Here is a 22517-nt window from a genome sequence, read left to right as displayed (position 1 = left end):
GCACAATAAAGCTCTGGAATTTGTTGCCAGATGATGTGGTTAGTGCAGTTAGTGTAGCTGGGTTCAAAAAAGGTTTGGATAAGTTCTTGGAGGAGAAGTCCATTAACGGCTATTAATCACATTTACTTAGGGAATAGCCACTGCTATTAATTGCATCAGTGGCATGGGATCTTTGTGTTTGGGTAATTGCCAGGTTCTTGTGGCCTGGTTTGGCCTCTGTTGGAAACAGGATGCTGGGCTTGATGGACCCTTGGTCTGACCCAGCATGGCAATTTCTTATGTTCTTATATTCTTATGTACTCCCCCTTCCCCTAGCACTCCTTCCCTCATCCTCCCGCATCCTCTCCTCCCTCCTCCCCTACTCTCCTCTTTCCCCATGCCTCTCATGCTCCATCCTCCTCACCATAAACACCACTCTTCCACCAACACTCCTCCACTCTTCCTCCCTCCTATACTCATCCACCAACATTCCTCTACTCCTCACTCCTCCACCACCACTTTTCCAGAGCAAAAGACAGACAGAAAGACAAATATTACTAACAAACAAAATCTTTCACTCCAATAAAGAAGACAAAAGACCAAGGTAAAGTGAAACAGATGACAACAGAAAACAAGACAACTCACTCAGTATTCACTATAAAGAACCTCCAACTAGCTACCAACAACACCTACTTACCTCCTCTCTCCAAACTCCTGTCATACCCTCAGAGAGGCAGTTGCAGGAAACCAGGATATATTGTTGCGCTGGAGGTGGACCCTTGGGCCGAGGTGGGGTTGACACTACACGTAGGAGGGATCCTACGGGTCCCCACCATCGGCAGGCAGAGAGGGATGATGGATGGAGGCCGGCTGGCCCTTCCCAATACCAGCCCTCAATTCCTGCAGGTAGAGACTTTGGGTGCTGGGGCCAGCTGGACTTAGGTGGCCTCTGTCAATGGGTGGATCGAGGTCAGTCCAGAGGCAGTAACCAGTGTGGGTAACAGTCTGTACTTGATGAGGTGGAGTCCCGGAGACCCGGGCACAAATAGGAACACAGTCTGACAGAGGGCACCCGGGCAAGAGCAGGCCGAAGCCTGAATGAACCACGTCCAGGAAAAAGGCTGAAGAGGCGTCTATAAACAAGCTGGGTTCAGGGCTGGTGGTAGGCTGGAAGCAGTGGCAAGCAAGGCTGAGGTCTGGACGAGGAGAGCGTCAAAGGATGGTCAGACGAAGCAGAAGTCCAGGGCTGGAGAGAGGCAACGGAGTAGTCAGGCAATGCAGAGGTCCGAGGCTGGAGAGAGGCAACAGTGTAGTTAGATGATGCAGGCCCTATTAAAGGGTCAGCTGTGCGCGCTTGCGCACCTAGGGAGGGGCGCAGCATTTGTCGGGACAGCGTCTCTCCGCGGGCCACACAGAGAGGCCTGATGCAGAGCATCAGGAACTATAGCAGAGCTGGAGGCCCCAGGAGCGGCTCGAGGACAGAGCTGGCGGCCAACAGCCGCCAGAGATGAGGGACCAGGTGCTGGATCATTTTGAGAGAGGTGAGGGGACCTAGCCGCGGGTCTGCCGTAGCCGACACGCGTAACATATATAAACTGAAAAAATAATGCACCATGCACCAATTTACGCTAGCTGTGTAAAATGACATGGCATCCACTGAAGCAGTGTGCAATGGAATGATGCAACGCACCATGCATTGACACAACGCCACGTGTTATTTAACTATGCGATGTGGCAGGCTGCAAATTTTCCTAACCATGCTCTTTTTTATCGTGGGCTCTATTTTCGTTATATTTATAGCGATTTGATGAATCTAGGACTGAGTTTGTTATTGTGGTAAAAAATTAAAAACTAGAAAAAGAAATCTCAAAGAATAACTTTAAATTATTACTCCAGCAAGCTTTCGTCTCATTAATTCAACATTGATGTCATTAGTTAATGTGGAAATAGATTTAACACATATTTGATGTAACACTTCAGTTCCTTTGGCAACCTCTCTTCAAGAATTCTGACTAATCTATCTTCTTGTAGTAGCAGTGATATAATAATAATTGTGAAATGAATACATTAATTGTTTGTCCTTGTCCTTTTATTTAACAATAATGGTGATGAATGGTCTGTTTCAATGATCAATGAATGATTATCCCAGTTAAAGAAATGTGGTGCTTTGATTTATAACATAGAAAATGTATGCAGCCTTGACAAAGTAATAGCTTAGGCATCTACTGATATGTGGCATCAGTAACGTTTCTATGATTGAATGAGTACAAATAGAGAACATCTGAGCTTGTGATTTGCTTAATATAGGCACTGATAACCCTGGGCCAGCCAGCAAACAGCGAGCTGCACTCTTCCTATTCCTGCTCCCCATCCACCTCTCAAGTCTTACCCTTCCTCCTGTCAATTTGAAGAAAGTCTTGTTATCTCACTTTGCCTTTTCAGCTATTTTTTCTTCCACTCAAGCCTTTGCCATTCTGATTGGCCATCATGTTTCTACCAGGGACTTTTGGTAAGTCTTGGGGTGGTCGGGCAAGTCTTGGGGGGTCAGGAGGGTGTGGGGTTGCAATTAATTAAATTTGAAGGGTTGGGGTGGGTTGGGGTTGTTTTTTGTTTGTTTGTTTTTTTAATGTGCCCTTTCTCCCCCCAAAAAACAATAAGAAAACCACATGAAATTTCGTGGGTTTTCTTATCGTTTCATCGTCCCCGTCCCCCCCCGAAATGCGACGAAATAGGAAATATTGTCTCTATTTCCTATTTCGTCACAAACGAATACATATCCCTACTAAATAGTAACATGTCAAAAAATATAATAGAATTCATTACCATGTAAGTTTGTCATGATATTTTTTTTTTTGCATTTACCATGTCAGATTCATTATTTATAGTTCTAGAAATATTAGGAACCCGTGCAAAAATACATGGATGTGAGCAGGCATTATGAAATGAATGGTGTTTCTGCATAGAAGAGCATGAGATTTTTTAAACTGTTAGTTGTTCTTTGGTTATTGAATACTTACAACTCTGATTCTAACCTGTGTGATCCTTCTGCCTTACTTTCTTTCCCGGGTACTATGGTGCAGTCTCATCACACATCAGAGAATGTCAGGAAAGATTAAACAGATCTTTAAGGCACTCTTTGGCCTAGTAATTACTTGTTCTAGTGAAGAAATGCTTACAAGGCAGTACTTGTCTGAAAATTGATTAAATTACATATAAGTTGTTTAATTTTGCAAAGGGACATTCCGAAGGATAATGTTTCAGGTGAGATGATTTTCAGATCATTACTCAGCAGAGGCAGGAGATAAGAGAGCAGATTAGCCCAAATAGAACAGCATGCTGGCAGTGGAAAAGATTACTTTGGTGCCAACAAATTTGAAGTTAAATCATTATCACAATCTGTCAACTTTGAAACAAAAATATATTGTGCACAGGTGACACATTTCAGTTATGCGAAGAAAAATTGCAAGTAAACCTACTTTCACTATATCTCTAAAATAAGATATCAAAAAAATCAGAAGAAAAGTACCTGCAGCTAGCACATTATGACACTCTAAGATTTTCACATGTCACGTTCAGTGCAGTTCAACATTGAGGAAAGAAATGGCAAGAATCATTTGTATAGTAATACATTCTGCACTTGCCTGGAGAGCTTCTGCCATTTTAAATAGCAAGATTATTTCTATTCTATTAAAAAAGTGTAAACCTGACAAGATTGAAAGGTATATGGAGGCGCTTTCATTAAGAAAAGCTTGCATTCTATCCCCTCTCCAAGCAAAATGAAATTCTAAACAAAAAAATACTGGAGCTTATGACATTAGAAGATAAGTTTGACATTAAACAAAGGCAGCTAGGAAGGAGAGCTTGGGGGCATGTCCCTGCTATTTATCCATTCATGCCATATCCAAGCAAGTTTGATTACTGCTTTCTTTCAAGAAGCAGAAAGCTACACTTTTCCATAGATGTTTGCCATTATGATAAAATCTTTTGTATATTTCTGAAAACTCTACTTTCTGCTCAGGCTTCCCTCGTTTGGTCACACTTCCCAATATATGAGACCTCTTAAGAGGGTGAGATGGCTTACACTCCCAAGATTTGAGTCATGCAAAATACATTTGGCGTCTATAGTGAGGATGGCAGGAAATAATTGGGTTTTCTTAAAAATCAATTGTCATAAAGGTAGATATTCACTAGCTATTTATTTGGGGAAAATGAATTTTGTCACAGCCTATCAAAAAGAAAGTCATCCACAAAAGAGGGACCTCCATAGATACTCCATTAATGCCTATCAACCTTTCATAAACATACTAATACAGTAAGATAGTAATGGTGGCAGAAAAGGACCAAATGGCCCATCCACTGTGCCCAATAAGCCTGATTATGGTAGCATCTGCTGTGCCATGCAGGTTACCCCCATATTTCTCTTAAGGATAGCAACTGCCACTTTGTGCATAAGAACACAAGAAATTGCCATACTAGGTCAGACCAAGGGTCCATCAAGCCCAGCATCCTGTTTCCAACAGTGGCCAATCCAGGGTACAAGTACCTGGCAAGTACCCAAAAAGTAAGTAGATCCCATGTTACTGATGCCAGTAATAGCAGTGGCTATTCCCTATGTCAACTTGATTAATAGCCGTTAATGGACTTCTCCAAGCACTTATCCAAACATTTTTTAAACCTAGCTATACTACCTGCACTAGCCATATCCTCTGGCAACAAATTCCAGAGCTTAATTGTGCATTGAGTGAAAAAGAACTTTCTCCGATTTGTTTTAAATGTGCTACTTGCTAGCTTAATGGAGTGCCCCCTAGTCCATCTATTATCCGAAAGAGTAAATAACCGATTCACATCTACCCATTCTAGACCTCACATTATTTTAAAGACCTCTATCATATGCCCTCTCAGCTGTCCCTTCTCCAAGCTGAACAGCCCTAACCTCTTTACCCTGTCCTCATAGGGGAGCTGTTCCATCCCCTTCATCATTTTGGATGCCCTTCTCGGTACCTTCTCCAGTGCAATTATATCTTTTTTGAGATGTGGTTATATACAAGTGATATGTTAATCCATAAAAAAAATTACTGCCAGCAATAATTTTACTGGATGATAAGCCTTTAAAAATTCAGACAGTGCTGCTCAACATGCTTTGCTTATGGATTTGGCTGTAGAATCAGTCAGGGCCTGGTTTGATTGTTATCTAATTCTAATTCATCCCGTGCTCCCCCCGTCAAAGCAGAGAGTGATATTGAAGCTGCATCTATCAGTTCCCCAGACAGGGCTTTCATTGGTTGTTGTCTAAATCCAACTCCCCTTTATCGCCTGCCTTTGAAGCTGAGAGCAATATTGAAGCTGCATCAAAAGCATCAAGGCTTATTGGTTAAGCAAGTTACCTTCATGTACCCTTTTGTTCATTTCAATCCTCTTGCCTTTAGGGATCCACAGTGTTTATCCCATGGCCCTTTGAATTCTATGACTATTTTCAACTTTACCACCTCCTCCAGAATGGCATTCCAGGTATCCACCAACCTCGCCATGAAGAAATATTTCCTGACATTGTTCTGACTCATTCCCATGGAGTTTCATTTTGTGACCCCTAGTTCTACTGTTTTCTTTCCAATGGTAAAGGTTCAAAGTTTGTGCATCATTAAAATCTTCAGATATCTGATTATCTGTGTCATATCTCCCCTGCACCTCCTCTCTTCCAGGGTATACATATTCAGATCCTTGAGCTTCTCCTCTTAAGTCTTCCAATACTGAACTCACACTATTTTGGTTGCCCTTCTCTGGACTGCCTCCATCCTGTCTCTATCCTTTTTGAGATACAGGCTCCAGAACTGAACACATTACTCCAGGAGAGACCTCACCAAGGACCTGTGTAAGGGCATTATCACCTCCTTTTTCTTACTGGTTATTCCTCTATCTATGCAGCTCAGAATTCTTATGGCTTTAGCTATTGCCTTGTCACATTGTTGTGCCATCTTCAGATTGCCTGACACTATCACCTCAAGATCCCTCTCTTGGTCCATGTACTTCAATCTTTTAACCCCCATCACATACAGCTGTTTTGGATTACCACCCCCAGATGCATGACTCTGCACTTCTTAGAATTGAATCCCAGCTGCCAAATCTTCGACCACTGTTCAAGATTTCTGAAATCACTTTTCATTCTCTACTCCTTCAGGCATGTCCACTCTGTAGCAGCTCTTAGTACCATCCTCAAATAGACAAACTTTACCCTCTATCCCTTCCACAATGTCACTCACTAAGGATGTGCAGCAGGGACGGATTCGTCCCATTTGGGATTCGGATTCGTAGAGACCCAAATTCATTGCATCCGTTCTCGGGAGACCCCGATCCATTCATATGTCAAAAATACATTTGTTCCCCCCAAAAAACCCCATCCCAACCCTTTAAAGTTATTTATCTACAACTCCCCACCCTCCTGAACCCCCCACCCCCCCAAGACTTGCCAAAAGTACCTGGTGGTCCAGCGGGGTTCCTGGAGCAATCTCCTGCACTCGGGCTGTCGGCTGCCAGTATTCAAAATGGCGCCGATAGCCTTTGCTCTTACTATGTCACAGGGGCTATCGGCGCCATTTTGAATACCGGCAGCCGACAGCCCAAGTGCAGGAGATCGCTCCAGGAACCCCGCTGGACCACCAGGTACTTTTGGCAAGTCTTGGCGGGGTCAGGAGGGTGGGAGGCCTATTCGTTGGTAATACGTGATATTCGTGGGGGTTCGCCATACGTTTCGGAACCCCCACGAATACAACGAATATGGCATATACATTGCGGATTCACAATACGTCAAAAATGAATGCACATCCCTATCGCTCACAAAGATATTGAACAGAACTGATCCCAATACCAATCATTGTTGCACTACACTTAACATGGTTATGTCTTCAGAGTAGGTTCCATTTACCATTGCAAACTGTCTCCTATCATTCAACTAGTTTTTAATCCATGCCACCACCTTGGCACTCACTACCAAGCTTCTCATTTAATTCACAAGCCTCCTGTGTGTGACTGTAATTTCCAGCCTCCTCTCTGCTACCACTCTTGTGAAGCAGGACCACCACTGCTCTTTTCCAATCCTACGGCACCACTCCGTTTTCCAGGGATCTATTGAACAGGTCCTTCAGAGCATCCACCAGCATATCTCTGAACTTTCTCAGTATCCTGGGATATACTTCATCTAGACTCATGACCTTCTCCACTTTCAGTTTGCCTAGCTCTTTCCATACATTCTGATCTGTAAATGGAGTTTCATCTACCACATCCACATCTATGGTCTCATCAACCTGCTGCGGTCCTTCTCCATGGTCTTCTTTAGTGAACACCAAACTGAAGTACTTGTTTAATATTTCCACCATGCGTTCATCTCTCTACACACATTGATCCTCATCATCTTTCAGTTTCACTATACCATTTCTAGTCTCCCTTCTTTCTCTGATATATCTGAAAAATGTTTTATCACCTCACCTTACCTCTTTGGCAGTCCTTTCTTCCACTTGATCTTTTGCTTTCCTGATTTCTTTCTTCATCTCCTAAGTTTCTGTTGCATCAGAGGTGGATCCTTGGGCCGAAGTGGGTTTGACGCAACCTGTAGGTTGGGACCTACGGGTCCCCACCGTCGGCAGGCGGAGTGGGCTGATAGACAGGCCACTCCGCTTCACCTATACCAGCCCTCATTCCCAGTGGGTTGAGCCTTTGGGTGCCGGGGCCGACAGGACTTAAGCGGGCCTCGGTGTGAAGTTGAAGTAAAGTCTGGTTCAGCTCAGAGACAGCAGGTGGAAGATGATACAGACTTACTCTGAACAGATCAATGTCCAATTGTCCAATTGTCCAGAGGAGCCATGGACACATCTCTCCTCAGATTTCGTTGTGGATTTACCTCCTTCTAAGGGAAAACAGTCATTTGGGTTATTATTGATAGGTTTTCCAAAATGTCCCATTTTCTTCCACTGCCTGGCCTTCTTTCAGCTGCAGAATTAGCACGTCTTTTCTTTCTCCACGTGTTCTGCCTGCATGGCCTACCCAGGTCCCCAGTTCGTCGCTCGCTACTGGTGCACCCTGTACAGTAAATTTCACATCAACATCAGCCTCACTACTGCCTACCACCCACAGGCCAATGGTCAAGCCGAGCAAATGAACTAATCCCTAAAAGGGTTCCTGAGTGCCTATATAGATGATCGGCAGGATAATTGGGCGGAACTACTTCCATGGGCATAGTTTTCCCACAGCTAGCACATCGCTGCAGCTACTGGAGTATCCCTGTTCACCATCGTTTATGGCAGGCAGCTCCGGCTCCCACTATCTATCCCATTGACTGCCCTCGCCAGCCGCTCAGGGCACTGCCGATGCCCTCAAGGCACTTTGGATCCAAACAAATCAGCGTTTGTAACAGGCAGCAGCTCGAGCCAAGAAGTTTACGGATGCCCATTTACGTCCTGCTCCAGAATTTCAATCTGGTCAGATCTGGGTTAGTACACGGTACATTCATCTTAAAGTGTCTTCCCAGAGATTTTCTCCGAGATACATCGGACCTTTTCCAATTACCTGTCGTATTAGACCAGTTACTTATCAGCACTATTTACCACCAACCCTTGACATACATAATACTTTCCACGTGTCCTTATTGAAGCCTTTGGTGCATTCAAGGGCTTCCCATAAGACACCTGAGCCATCTCATCTGGTTGCTGAATCTGATACCACTTATAAAGTCCAAGAGGTTCTCGACGTCTGCCGTAGGGGCTGCTGGTGGGAGTACCTCCTTTCTTGGGAGGGGAACAGCTCAGAAGATAATTCTTGGGAGCCTGCATACAACTCCTTCACTTTCATCATGCCCATCTGGGCAAACCCAGACCTCCAAGAAGGGGGAGTAAGGGGGGGGTACTGTTGCATGTGCCGGCCATGGCAGGCCCATGGTCAGGCTCTCTTACCCCCATTTGCCTGCTCCAGCACCTGGTTCCACCTCTCTTGTGGCTGTGTGCATCCGCTTCCATGCTTGGGCTGCTCCCGTTGCTCCCAGCTCCTCCAAGGATGTCCCAGTTCTGCGGCAGGCTTCCCCACGCGGTCCGCTTGGAGACGCCACCGTCTCATGCCATGCTTCTCCCTAGGCACGTGCTTGCGCATCTGGGCTACATTTAAAGGTGCTGCAGCGGGAAAACCCCTGCAGCCCCAGATGATGACATCACTGGGTCCCGGTGTATATAAGGCCAGGCCCAGCCAGTGCTTCCTTGCCTTGGCAACAGGTCTCCATGCTTGTCGTGTACTTAGTTGCTTGTTCCTGTGTTCCTCTAATTTCCTGGTTCCCAGTTTGTTCCTGCTTCATCTGTGTTCCTAATTCCTGATCCTGCCTTGCTCCTGGTATCCATTTCTGCTCCTGAGTTCCACATCTACCCTCTTTGTCTCACTACTGATTGATACCTGGCTTGACCTCTGCTCTGTCTGACTATGTTTCTGATTGATACCTGTCTTGACCCCTGCTTCAACTGACTGTGTTCCTGCTTGATTCCTGGATTGACCTTTGTCTTGTCTGACCATCCTCTGCTTGACTCCGGTTTGACCCATGTCCATTTGCCTCTTCTCCTTGTCTGCCACCTGCCCTGATCCCAGCCTGCTCTACCACACCTCTGTTGAATCTACTCTGGACTTGGCCTTTCAGGCTCCAGCCTGTTCTTACTCGGGCGCCCCCTGTCTGCTCCTAGTTTTCTTTGGCGCCCAGGTCTCCTGGACTCTGCCTTGTCTGGACTTGTTCTTCGATCTCAGTCACCACTACTAGCCCCTGGCTGATTCACACATTGCTTCTGGGAAGACCTCAGACGGAGGCCCACCTAAGACCAGTCGGCCCCGGTACCCAAGGGCTCAACCTGCAGGGAATGAAGGCTGGTATTGGTGAAGCTCCAGCCAGCCTCCGTCAATCAGCCAGCTCCTCCTACTGATGGTGGGGACCCATAGGGCTCACACTCCAGGTAGCGTCAACCCCACCTCAGCCCAAGGATCCACCTCCGGCACAACATCTACATGCTCTGTGAGTTTGATCTTTAGAATAATTTCCACTATTTTTCCCAGCATTGAAGTTAGGCTCACTGGTCCATAGTTTCCCGGATCACCCCTGGAGCCCTTTTTAAATACTAGGGTTATATTGGCCACCCTCTAGTCTTCAGGTACAATGGACGATTTTAATGATAGTTTACAAATTTATACAATAGATCTGAAATTTCATTTTTGAGTTCTTTAAGAACCTTGGGGTTCATTCCATCTGGACCAGGTGATTTGCTTCTCTTTAGTTTGTCAATCTGACCTACTATATCTTCCAGGTTCTCCGTAATTTGGTTCTGTTCATCTGAATCATCACCCTTGAAAACCACCATTAAGTATTTAGGAAGTGAAATAAAAAATTTTGAACAAATATTTAGCTACTAAGCTTCAAACAACTTCTTGTAGATACCACAACATAAGGCCTCTGTTTCACTAGGTGAAGCTTCTTCAGGGAGTCATACTCTCACATTACATCAAAATATATACCTGCTCTGTAACTATAAATTTAGTTTATATCATTCATGACAGTTCACAGTTAAGTGCTCACTAAACTTGTTCTTGCTGTGCCATTCCAAATAGTTTTATTTATTTATTTATTTAGAACTTTTATATACCGGTATTAGTATGCAAACATCATACCGGTTTACATTGTAACTGAAAGATTGAAAATACAAGTAACAGGGAGGGAAATGGGAGGGAGTAAAAACAAAGTGCAGTAAGTAAGAAGGAAAGGGAACATCAACTTTAAGAGGTAAACAGACAATTAAATACAAAAGACTATATACAGTATTTACAAGAGGCTATTAACAGTGTATAATTTGAGAGACGCTTGTGAGAAGAATGTTCGAGAAGGTTGAGAAGAGAAAGGTAAAGTAAATTTTAAAAGTCTGGTGTGTGCATTAATTAGGGAATGCGTGAATAAATCTGACTTACACTCGTGGAGCAGACTTTAAAAACCAGCGGGATACAAGCATATCTCTCACAGCGTGTACATCTAGAATGTTTTCAAAAAAGGGTTGGGCATGGGTATGGTTTGGGCAGGTTATGGATATTTGGGAACATGAACCAGAGATGAGCGTGTAAATACTTATGCGGTCGGGCACGCACCAAGGCCCCTCGACAATAAATTTTATTTCTGCTTCAGATGCTGTATAAGTTATAAAATAAAGAAAACTAGGCAATTCTGTGGGGTTTTAAGGGTCGGGGCTAACATGTGGAAGTGAAGGCTATTAAACACTTATTTGCGCCCACTTACAATCTGACACACATGTGCATGTGGCCAGGCTGTTTTATAACATGTGCGCATCAGACAGCAAAGGTAAGAGAGGAATGCCATGTTCATGTTTCTCCTCTAATTGATGCCAGGGAAACAGCCAGCCAGTCACAGACCAATCTTGAGCTATATCACAAAAAAATTCAAAACTACTTAGCTGTTGAACTAACACAGATTCATCGAAAAAACAGTGTAACTATATCCATTTCTAAACTGACAACAGGAAGCAGTAAAAAAGTTATTAATAAATGCTTCCCTTTCAATAGAATGGCTCAAACCTTGTGGGGATCCAGTGTTCCATGAAAAAATAAACTGTTGTTCATGACATTGTAGTAAAAGAGAAACATTACTATCTTGATGAGGAATCAGCTGTTGAAGTATACATTTCAACTGTTTCTGTATGTGCTGTGCCTCTTTCCAATATTATACAATTGGTGCCCCAATTTTATTAGTTTGTATACAGCTTTTGTGCTGAATGATCCTCGTCTTCCCAGCACCTTTAGTATGTCCAATATATAATTTTTGACAAGGACAGATTATAATGTAAATGATTTGATGAGCATCGTACTTGAAACTCTCCTGTAGTGCATAATGAATCGGTAATGATGGATGTTCAAATATGCGAGTCTCAAGATAGTTGTTATATGCCTTGCATCTGCTACATTTATAGTGCCCCATGTACAGTGTTATTAGCAACCGTTATGCTGCACAATGGAGAAACCAGCTGATTCTGTAAGTTTTGAGCCTAGGTCCATGCAAAAATGGGAGTCTGTTTAAATCTTTCATAAACAGTCAAAACATTCTAATGACGCAACATTAAATGTTGTACTTTATGCGAATGAGGCATGACAGACAATACACAAATCATTTGGTCCAAAGAATTATGTTGTTTACTCTGAAAAAGCAACTATCTATTAACATATAAAGCACATTTATATGTATTTTTAATCATTTTGGTTGGATATTTTCTTTGAATGAATTTCTGAGTCATAGCTAACGCTTGTCTCTTACATTCATCCTATGATGAACAAAGTCGATGTAGTCTTAAGAATTGACCTGCCAGGATGGCTTCTCATAAATGTCATGGATGATTACTAGTAAAATGCAGCCGTGTGCTTCTGACAGTAGGTTTAACAAAAATGGTAGTGTATAATGTTCCATCAATCTTGTATATCAGACAGGGATGTGAATCGTGTCCTCGATCGTCTTAACGATCGATTTCGGCTGGGAGGGGGAGGGAATCGTATTGTTGCCGTTTGGGGGGGTAAAATATCGTGAAAAATCGTTAAAAATCGTTAAAAATCGAAAAATCGAAAAACCGGCACATTAAAACCCCCTAAAACCCACCCCCGACCCTTTAAATTAAATCCCCCACCCAAATAACTTAAATAACCTGCGGGTCCAGCGGCGGTCCGGAACGGCAGCGGTCCGGAACGGGCTCCTGCTCTGAATCTTGTCGTCTTCAGCCGGCGCCATTTTCCAAAATGGCGCCGAAAAATGGCGGCGGCCATAGACGAAAAAGATTGGACGGCAGGAGGTCCTTCCGGACCCCCGCTGGACTTTTGGCAAGTCTCGTGGGGGTCAGGAGGCCCCCCACAAGCTGGCCAAAAGTTCCTGGAGGTCCAGCGGGGGTCAGGGAGCGATTTCCCGCCGCGAATCGTTTTCGTACGGAAAATGGCGCCGGCAGGAGATCGACTGCAGGAGGTCGTTCAGCGAGGCGCCGGAACCCTCGCTGAACGACCTCCTGCAGTCGATCTCCTGCCGGCGCCATTTTCCGTACGAAAACGATTCGCGGCGGGAAATCGCTCCCTGACCCCCGCTGGACCTCCAGGAACTTTTGGCCAGCTTGTGGGGGGCCTCCTGACCCCCACGAGACTTGCCAAAAGTCCAGCGGGGGTCCGGAAGGACCTCCTGCCGTCCAATCTTTTTCGTCTATGGCCGCCGCCATTTTTCGGCGCCATTTTGGAAAATGGCGCCGGCTGAAGACGACAAGATTCAGAGCAGGAGCCCATTCCGGACCGCTGCCATTCCGGACCACCGCTGGACCCGCAGGTTATTTAAGTTATTTGGGGGGGGGTTCGGGAGGGTGGGGGATTTAATTTAAAGGGTCGGGGGTGGGTTTTAGGGGGTTTTAGTGTGCCGGCTCACGATTCTAACGATTTATAACGATAAATCGTTAGAATCTGTATTGTATTGTGTTCCATAACGGTTTAAGACGATATTAAAATTATCGGACGATAATTTTAATCGTCCTAAAACGATTCACATCCCTAATATCAGAAGGTCTAGAAAGGCTATTTGTGTAGAGTTGCTATGTATTGTAAATTGTAAATAACTGTCCAAAGAATTTAACCAAATGGTGAACTGTTGAGATTGTTCAGATGATCCTGTCCAGATAAAAAAAATACCTTCACTTAAATGGGCCCAGTTCTTTATCAAAGACCATAATTGTGAAGAATAAATAAATGATTCTTCGAACTGTGCTATATATAAACATGCAATGGTGGGGGCCATTGTGCCCCCCTATTGCCATTCCCTTAATTTGCTGAAAAAATTGGACATTATTTAAAAAATAATTTTTAGTTAAAGCTATAGTAGCTAATTCCAAAATGAATGTTGCGTCCGTCGGTGCTAGACGGCTTCGCCCCGTTTGCCTCACCTTATTCACGGCTCCTCTCGCTTACCTAGGAAAGATGGCTACCGCCGCGTCTACAAGCTGACCTCTCCGGCGTCCCCAGAATGGCTATGGTGCTGCCTCCCACCATGCTCTTCCCAGGTACCTACTAGGGTGCGCGCACGTGCGCCACCCACGTCTTTATGCAACCCTTGGCGTGAACCTCGGGGGTGTTCCCCCTTACTGACGTCACGCCATCCGGGTATATAACATCTACTATTTTTGCTAGCTCATTGAGTTAGCAAGGACTTGATTCCGGATATGTTCCGTTCCTGTCTACGCTACTCTGCCGCTTCCGTGCTGCCACTGGAAGCTCTCTCTCTCTGCCTAACCTGGGTACCCGCTCCTCAGGGGCCCTCTGCTTTATTTCAGGTGCCTTACAGGGAACAGGTACTTGCTCCTCGAGGGCCTGCTCTCCCTGCCTCGGTGCCTGCACTTACTTCTACAACTTAGTGGAATTGTCTATCTACAGCAAACACTTAGTAAGTACACTAACTCTCAGTCTATCTCATCCACAGTACTTCCTTGCTGGGAAACCTGCTTCGGAACCTCCCAATACCAATGAGGTGAGAAGGGCTCCCTCTGCCGAGGTCCCTGAGACTGCAACTACCAGACTGCTTCACTACTGCCACCTCTGGTGGTACTCTCAAAGCTGTTTAATAAAGAACTAACTGTGTATGTGCGTTCTGAGTCTAGCTTAGTACTGTGGCTCCTCACGGGGCTCCTCCCCATGGGCATGGCCATCTGCCACAGTATTTATTTATTTATTTATTTACTTATTTTCTTCTTTTCTATACCGGTATTAATGGTTACAACATACCGGTTTATATCCGAACTGAAGGTAGAAAGTACATCAACAGGAACAGGGGCTGGGACTACAAGGAACAGGAGAGAAGGGTAGCCGGGAACTGGCAAACAAGAAGTCAGAATAAAGAAAAAACATGTTAAACAGTACCCAAGGATCCACCCAAACACCGCTCATTCATAACAGATTGCTAACTCCATGGATCCGGCTCAGCTCACCGCATTGCAGGCCATTCCAGGCCTGGCCCAGCGAATCTCCGAACAGCAGAATGCACTGGAGGGCTTGACCGCTGCATTCAATCTTCTGCACACACAGATGAACTCTCCTACCACCACAGGTAAAGAAGCCATACCGTCTGAGATGACGGTCAAGACTATTGTACTTCTATCTACTCCTTCCTGCACTTTTCCCTGCAGCCCAGCCATTTTCCCACAGCTTATGCCAAGACTACTTATATCCTGTCATATCTAGATGGACGAGCATTGTCTTGGGCCTCCTCGCTGTGGGAGCATGAGGATCCAACTCTTCATGACCTTGAAGGTTTCCTCGAACTGTTTAAATCAGTTTTCGATGACCCTGCCCGGTATACCACTGCAAGATCTTCTTTGGTTCATTTGAAGCAAGGTAATAAACCATTAGCTGACTTCGCTATCGAATTCAAGACACTGGCATCTGAATTATTCTGGGACCCAAAATGCCTGAGGACCCTCTTCTTTGAAGGATTGAACTCTCGTCTGAAGGACGAGCTCGCCACTCGTGAGATGTATGAGACTTTGGCTGAACTAGTGAAGTTGGCAACAAGGATTGATCGCCGACTTCATGACAAGGTTCAAGAGACCAAGACTCTCAGAAAAACCTTCCAGGTTGAAGCACGAGTTAAGTCCATATCCAGGCTGATTCCTTCGGTCCCAGTTGCTGGCGAAGAAGAACCTATGCAATTAGGCTGCAGCCATCTGACGTCAAAAGAGAGAAGAACATGGAAGAAATTGGGGCTGTGCATGTACTGTGGACAAGCTGGCCATGCTGTTCAATCATGCCCTATATGTCCGGGAAACTGGCAGACCTAAATCCTGCTGGAGGACTCTTCTTAGGTCTTACTGCTCCTTCTCCTCCGCTCTCTCTCCCTGTATCATTGATCTGCGGACCTTAAGAGAACCAGATTCTTGCACTGATGGACTCAGGGGCAGGAGGCAATTTCATTCTACAACGTTTAGTGGAGCACCTACGGATCCCCACTACCACTAAGAAGACTCCACTACTTTTGTCTTCCATTCATGGAGAGCCCTTACCGGGTGAAGTAAACTAACTCACCGAACCAGTATGTCTACGGACTGGTGCTCTCCATTCTGAAGATATCTCCTTCTTTGTGTTAGAGAAGGCCATGCACCTCATAGTACTGGGATTACCATGGCTGCAGCAGCATATGCCTCAGTTTAATTGGGCTACATTAGAACTTTCATGTTGGGGTCCAGACTGCCATGGTAAATGCTTGACGGATGTCACTCCTATATCCTGCATGCCAACCACCTCAGTAATGCCGGGGCTGCCGCCTCAATATGCATCTTTCCAAGATGTCTTTTCAAAGGAGATTGCGGACGTACTACCACCTCACAGACCCTATGACTGCGCTATTAATCTGAAGCCTAACACTGAACCACCCAAGGGATGGGTGTATCCCCTCTCCATGGAAGAGAATATAGCCATGTCCAAATATATTCAGGAAAATCTCCAAAAAGGCTTCATAAGGCCCTCCAAGTCTCCTGCTGGCACAGGTTTCTTCTTTGTGGTGAAGAAGGACGGAACCTTGCCTCCATTTATCGATTACAGGGGTCTCAACGAAATAACAGTGAAAGATCGTTACCCCCTGCCTCTGATCTCAGAGCTTTTCGACAGACTACAGGGAGCCAAAATCTTCTCCAAGCTTGATCTGAAAAGAGCCTACAACTTACTTCGCATTCGAGCTAGTGATGAGTGGAAAACGGCCTTCAACACTCGAGATGGTCACTTTGAATATTTAGTGATGCCCTTCGGCCTGTACAATGCCCCGGCTATCTTTCAAAATTTAATGAACGACATCTTCCGGGATCTCCTCTATAAGTGTGTCGTTATATATCTGGACATAATAGAGCACCACATCAACAATTAAATTATTGAATTTTTCAAAATTACCATTATTCAAAGCAATACCCCATCACTTACATACTAGGTGTGGTTATATTATAGACCTTCATAACATCCCGTGGTGTATGGGGCTTGTCTGCTCCTTGCTTAAACCGCTTATGGGATCATCTTTAATCATCAGTCTTTCCACCACTGGTGCCAAATTCTTTTTTGTATTTTTTCGAGAATTTTTCTAAAAATATATGGTATTCTTTTCCAAGCAAGTATTAAATTCCTTTGATCATTTCGCTTGGGTAGAGGTTAATTTCACTTAAACAGAGATAAATTCAGAGTACTTTCCTTAAGTTAATAACAGAGTGCAGTTCGACGTGATCACGTTTCGCATCCCAGCTGCCTCAGGAACCTCTCTAGTATCAGGTTAACTTTCCGTTACTGATGGGATGTTCCTTATTTCATTTTAGATTTTTCTGAAAAGAAAAAATGTTATCACAACCACTTTTCTGGGATTTTTTAGGAGCATGCATATAAAAACAAGACCGCGGAGATCACCTCAGTAAGAGGCATCTCCCGTACCGCGACGATGTCATAGCAACGCTCGCGGATTCGTAAGTGTACTACCGAAGTAAGATACAGCAAGTAAAATCCCAGAAAAGTGGTTGTGGGCGTGGTCATCTGCCACAGTACCCAATGATCCACCCAAACACCGCTCATTCACAACAATGAACACCTGTAGTTGAAGGGTCAAGTCCAGAGACTGTATATTAATTGCTGTCATTTGAAGAGCTATGTATAATGTGGTGATGTCAGCAGTAACTAGAAGCCAGTCATCACTGCAATAAATATAATGTAAAATTTGTATAAAATGAGCGGAATCTTTAATGTATGAAAGTGACTGGGAAACCAAAGGTTGTAAAAAATGATCAACAGATTTAGAAATAGTATGAATGCTGACCAAGTATTTATTTATTTATTTATTTAATTATTTAAAATCTTTTATATACCGTCGTTTAGTAATACACCATCACAACGGTTTACATATAGCCACATATATTTAGTTTGGTTACAAAGGTATCTACAAAAGTGCCATTACAATGTCGGTACATGCTTATATAAAATAAGGTATAAGATAGGTGGCATGGATCTAGTCCATGTATATGATTAATAGGGTAATCATACAAGAGTTGTGCTTAAATAACAAAATCAGAAAGAAATTAATTCTCAAAGAAATTAATTCACAAACGGGCGGATTTTAAAAGCCCTGCTCGCGTAAATCCGCCCGGATTTATGTGAGCAGGGCCTTGCGCGCCAGCGCGCCTATTTTCCATAGGCCGCCGGCGCATGCAGAGCCCTGGGATGCGTGTAGGTCCCAGGGTTTTCTGAAGGGGGCGTGTCAGGGGGCGGTCTGAACGACGCAGCGTTTTGGCGGCGGGACGCGGCATTTCGGGGGTGGGCCGGGGGGCGTGGTTTCAGCCCGGGGCGTTCCGGGGGCGTGGCCGTGCCCTCCAGAACCGCCCCCGGGTCGGGTCTCGGCACGCCAGCAGCCCGCGTGGATTTACGTCTCTCTCCGGGAGGCGTAAATCCATGGATAAAGGTAGGGGGGGGTTTAGATAGGGCCAGGGGGGTGGGTTAGGTAGGGGAAGGGAGGGGAAGGTGAGGGGAGGGCTAAAGAAAGTTCCCTCCGAGGCCGCTCCAATTTCGGAGCGGCCTCGGAGGGAACGGAGGCAGGCTGCGCGGCTCGGAGCGCGCCGGCTGCCCAAAATCGGCAGCCTTGTGCGCGCCGATCCAGGATTTTATAAGATTCGCGCGGCTACGTGCGTATATTATAAAATCCAGCGTACTTTTGTTTGCGCCTGGTGCACCAACAAAAGTACGCAAACGCGCTTTTTTAAAAAATCTACCCCAATGAAATTAATTTCTCAAAGATGGTAATTACTAGATCCAGAGGTCCAGTATCCTCCTAACAATATGGTGTTAGGAGGATACACATTAGAGAAGCTAAGAACCTACTGAAATGAAGTAGAAAAATGGAGAAAAATGGAAAAGGAATCAAGGATATGTGGTTATCAAAGGGGAAGGAATTGAAGAGGAAGTAGATGTTTGACCCTTTACTCCTGAACTCTTATCAAAATCCCTGATTTTCAGAGATGATATGACAGAGTGTTGTGACCTAAAACATATGTATGGACCCACAGGGAGAGAAGTGGCAGAAAATGATCTTGTTCCAATCACTGTGTATAATTTTTTAAGATGGCGCCGGCCGTCCATTGCTCCTACCATGTGACATAGGCTGGCCAATGGCACCGATAGCCCTTGTCACATGGTAAGGGCAAAGGGCCACTGGCACCATTTTGTTTACTGGCAGCTGACAGCTCGAGAGCGGGAGATAACTCCCGGGACCCCTGCTGGACCACCAGGGACTTTCGGTATGTTTTGGGGGGGGGGGGGGGTTGTAATTAGTTAAATCTGAAGGGTTGGAGGGGGATTCGGTTTGGGACAGCCAAAAAAAAAAAAAACTGGCCCAAACCGTGGGAAATGAAATTTCCCGTGGCGGGCCTAAAATGAAGGCTGAACTGAAAGGTTCAGCCGAATCACATCTCTAATTAAAAGTAAAATACATTTTACACAGTCATTTATACTCTACCTCTCCACGTAGTTTTCTCCTCTGAACACCTTAGTTTCCTTACAGTAACTAAAAGACACAAGTCTTTCTCCTCTCCTTTTCAGTATCAGGATGATACCTTTTCCTCCTCTTCTCCAAACCTCCAGTAGATGTTCCTGCGACCTTTTGTGGATACAAGCCAACTCTTTATCTCCCCCTCTATTTTTCCCCTCACTAAGATGGCTGTAAGTCATCCTTCTCTTTGGATCTTGATGATCTCAGGTTCCTCTTATATGAAGGGAACCTGTCTCATTTGATGTAGGATCAATAAAAACCTTAAATTTTTCGAGTCTCTATTTAATGGACAATCAATACATCAATTTAAGAATATAGAATGATTTGGGAGGGTAGAAAGAAACTCCCATCTAAATAAAAGGCTCCATGAAGACATCAACTTAATCTAGAAAATCAGAGGACAGCTAAGACATGCTCCCTCTAGAAAAGAAAACAGAATCCATGCATTGGTGACAATGCTCTAAGTACCAGAGGAGCTTACCATTTACCAGCTTTCTCATGGGAGAGCTATACACTAACAAGATTGCTGTTATGTCTCTTCTACACATTAATGGTACATTCTAACTGAATCCTAGTAGGGGACTACACATCTAAGCAAAATATTTCTTGGAGGGTTGCTTTACTGGTGTCTTTTGTCTTTGAGCAAGATCTTAATATGGTATTACATTTATATTTTTGTAAAACTGAAGATTTATTCATGGATCGGAGAAAGGCTGGATTTTTCTTGATTTTTCTAGGACCAGTCAAGAATGTCAAAACTCTTTCTTACTATGCGACAAGATACTTTGGCTATTGGAGTGATTTTTTTCCTTATCTAACCCCCTGCCCTTTTAGCATAATTAGTGACCCCCCCGACCACCACCACCACCACCGCTACAGTGGCTGAGCTGGGATAATGAATACGGGGTTTCAGATGTTATTAGAGGAGTCAACTTATGAAGAAAAACCAAGAAGGGGAGAGCAGAAAGAGAATTCTCCTTCCAACTGAGTCCCCTTAAAATGGTAAAATGAGTCCAGAACCCACCCAGCACGTCCCTTGGGGTAGAGGGGGAAGGCAGCACCCAAATTACAAAAGCAATATTTAAATGTAATCAGAAGAAGACACTTAGAGCATTTAAGATAATGAAAAAATTAATTTTATTTTCAAGCAAGAATTAACAATGTTGTATCTGCAATGAATAATAGCTTTAAAACAAAACAGGATAACATATGTTCATATAAATGTTAATTAATGAGAGTTCTTTATTTATTTTTCTTGGTTCCAGGAACTAACAGAAGCAGTTCTGAATATAAACCATGATAACTATCAAATAAGTTCTCTATTAGTCCTCTCTTTTAACAGTGGACTATTATAAATGAAGATTGAAATAAATAGTTGTTTAAAGAAGCTGATTCTTTATATAAACTCTTTTTCAGATGTTACTGGAACCAGCTGATAAATGATACTTTGAAAAGATTACTAAGAGACTTCTCCAGTAAATATGTTATTCATTATTAGACTTAGTTTTTGGGTACTTGCCAGGTTCTTATGGCCTGGATTGGCCACTGTTGGAAACAGGATGCTGGGCTTGATGGACTCTTGGTCTGACCCAGTATGGCATGTTCTTATGTTCTTATGTTCTTAGGCATGTGCATTAGTTTAAAACAAAATAGAAAAATGAAATGAAATAAATAGGGACCAATTTGTTTCTTTCATGGAGCCCAGAAACAAACCGAAGGGGCCCCACAAATTAAACAAATCTTATTTGTTTCATTTCTTTTAAATAGAATGATTTCCATAAGCCATTATAGTCAATGGACATATAGAAATCATAGGAAAGCAATAGGTAGGTGCATGTGTACAGTTAGAAACTGATACAGTGTAGAGCAGGCAATCAGCAGAGAAGGGGAGGATGATAATGTTGTCAAGGAGACAAGAGGAATAAGGTATCACAGCAAAGCAATCTACAGTAGGGATGTGAATCGTTTTTCAACGATTAAAATTATCGTCCGATAATGTTAATATCGTCTTAAATCGTTATAGAACACAATACAATAGAAATTCTAACGATTTATCGTTAAAAATCGTTAAATCGTGTTAGTGCGCACTAACGGGTGTTAGTGCGCACTAACTCCCCGTTAGTGCGCACTAACTCGATTTAGTGCGCACTAACTGAAAATGATACAAATAAACACTTTCCAGGTCACTGAAGGTCAGTTAGGAATGAATATGTGTTCCTATTGGCTGGCTGCCCTCTTATCTATTGATGTTACCACTGAGGTGATGGTTGGGGGGATGGGAAATGGAACTGGAAACTCATGAACACCAATAGAAAATGAAACAAAGTGTTCACACTTCCCAGGTCAGTAAAGGTCACTTAGGAATGAATATGTATTCCTATTGGCTGGCTGTGCTCTTATCTATTGATGTTAACAAGGTCACGTGACTAGAACTTGTTTGTTTATTATTTTTGTTAGCAGGCACGTGAAATTTGCCAATCACAGTGCATTTTAGAAAGGTGGTCCTGGCTGGAACTGTACACAGTTCAAATATATGTAATTGATTGTTGGTAACTTGGTAAGTGTATTTTTTAAGTAGCCACACTGGCACCAGTATGTTTACTTTTCCTCCTACTTAACTCACTAGCTCAGCTTTGTAAGAAGGGCTTCTCTGCTTGTGTGTTGCTTTTGTTTGGTGTGAGGAGAGCAGAAACATCAGATCTTTATTCAATCTACTACAGTCATCTCTTATATTAACCTACTCAATTTTTTTTAAATGATTTTAAAAATCAGGAGGGTGGGGGATTTATTTTAAAGGGTCATGGTGGGTTTTAGGGTTGCTTTAGTGTGCTGGTTTCCCTGCCCTCCCCCCCACTGGACCCCAGGTAATATAAAGCACTTTGGGGGGGTTCGGGAGGGTGGGGGATTTATTTTAAAGGGTCGGGGTGGGTTTTAGGGTTGCTTTAGTGTG

The sequence above is a fragment of the Rhinatrema bivittatum genome, chromosome 1 (assembly GCF_901001135.1).
Source record: "Rhinatrema bivittatum chromosome 1, aRhiBiv1.1, whole genome shotgun sequence".
NCBI lineage: Eukaryota > Metazoa > Chordata > Amphibia > Gymnophiona > Rhinatrematidae > Rhinatrema > Rhinatrema bivittatum.
The sequence above is the reverse complement of the archived record's forward strand: the minus strand, read 5'-3'. Positions refer to the sequence as shown.